Source organism: Cherax quadricarinatus, chromosome 11 (genome assembly GCF_038502225.1).
Source record: "Cherax quadricarinatus isolate ZL_2023a chromosome 11, ASM3850222v1, whole genome shotgun sequence".
Taxonomy (NCBI): domain Eukaryota; kingdom Metazoa; phylum Arthropoda; class Malacostraca; order Decapoda; family Parastacidae; genus Cherax; species Cherax quadricarinatus.
The window spans coordinates 41,689,743-41,691,459 of NC_091302.1; positions in this window are offsets into that span (position 1 = coordinate 41,689,743).

Genomic DNA, 1,717 nt, shown 5'->3' on the forward strand with positions numbered 1-1,717 from the left:
CACTGTACAACGTGTACGTCAGGCCCATACTGGAGTATGCAGCACCTCTTTGGAAAGTGCAAAGGTTTGCGACAAGGTTATTTATCAACTGATAAAATCCCTTGTGGGCGAAACATCTGAATAACATGCCATGTATATGTTAGCCAGCGGACTGCCTGCAGCAACTGTCTGGTTCTCCAGGCAATCAAAACAAGTCTGGCTCTAGGCAGGACTGCGATAGTAGGAGAATTCTGGAAAACAGTGACAAGTATATTTATGCATATCTTTCACTTGTATACCTCAGGCATATCTTTCTCCATTATAAACCATTTCAGAGAGTTGAGATTCAGAGATCCCAATCTTGCAGTGTTGGGTCACGAGAGGTCAGGTTGTGCCATATTGGGTCAGGGTGGCCCAGGTAAAACATGGTCGCTCTGCACTATATTGTAAAGGAAGAAATGCTAAAAATATATTTGCGATTTTTTTTTTCTGAGGAAAGGTGTAATTACCCAGCAGGAGTGGGACGGAGGGAGGGGAAGGTTGAAAGAGAAGGTGGGGCGGGATGTAGGTTGGGAGAGGAGCGGGGAGAAGAAATAGGTAGGAATAGAATGTGGAGAATGGTTAGGTGGGTAGGTTAGGGAAGAATGAAGATGGTAGAGAGGGAGGAAGGGTAGGTAGGTTGAGAGAAATGGGGAGACGGGGAAGGGGTATGTAAGGATGGAAGAGGGAGTACAGGGGTAAGAGGAGGAACGAAGAAAGGTAGATGGGAGCCGGGTAGGTAAGGCGGGAGAGGAGGGAGGGAGTGGGAGGTATTAACGACCCTAAATAGCAAGACCGTGGAGGGTAATTACCTAGAGTGAACCCAGTCTCTTGTTTGAGGAGCCAAATTGGAAGGACTTTATTTCGTATCCAATTTGGAATGTAAAAGACTTTTATTTTCGTGAAGGGGATGTGTCTGTATATTTACAGAGTTGTGCTCACCTAATAGCGTGTCCCGGGGTCGAGTCTTAATTACACAGCTTTTGACCTGCGGTATTGTATCTTGGCCTCTTGGACCATATCATACCCTAGTTTAAAACTGTGTATGGAGTTGTGCCTTGTATTTAAATCTATTCTTAATTCTCCGGTGGGATTTTCTGTGTATCTAGCACTTAGTGAGTATGTCTCTCTTGGTTCTTATCTCTTTTTATGTCTTCAGATGTAGTTCCTTTAACCTTCCGTCAGCTCATTCAAGCTCCAGGAGTGATCTTCTTGCAACCCTCAGAACTCCTCGGTGAGCTGTCGGAAGAAAGCATTTTCCTTTTGTCATTTTGAATTCTCGGCTGTCCATTACCAGACTCATTTTCCACCTGAGGAGGAACGTTGCTCTTAGTTCAGTCTTTGACTTGATTTACACCAAGAGATATCGATAGGTGAGATCAATCACTAGTCTGGAGGTGAGATCAATCACTAGTCTGGAGGTGAGATCATTCACTAGTCTGGATGTGAGATCATTCACTAGTCTGGATTTGAGATTATTCACTAGTCTGGATGTGAGATCATTCACTAGTCTGGAGGTGAGATCAATCACTAGTCTGGAGGTGAGATCATTCACTAGTCTGGAGGTGAGATCAATCACTAGTCTGGAGGTGAGATCAATCACTAGTCTGGAGGTGAGATCATTCACTAGTGTGGAGGTGAGATCAGTCGCTAGGCTCTTGTGTACTGAAGTGAAAGAATGCTTTTCTCTATAGTATCA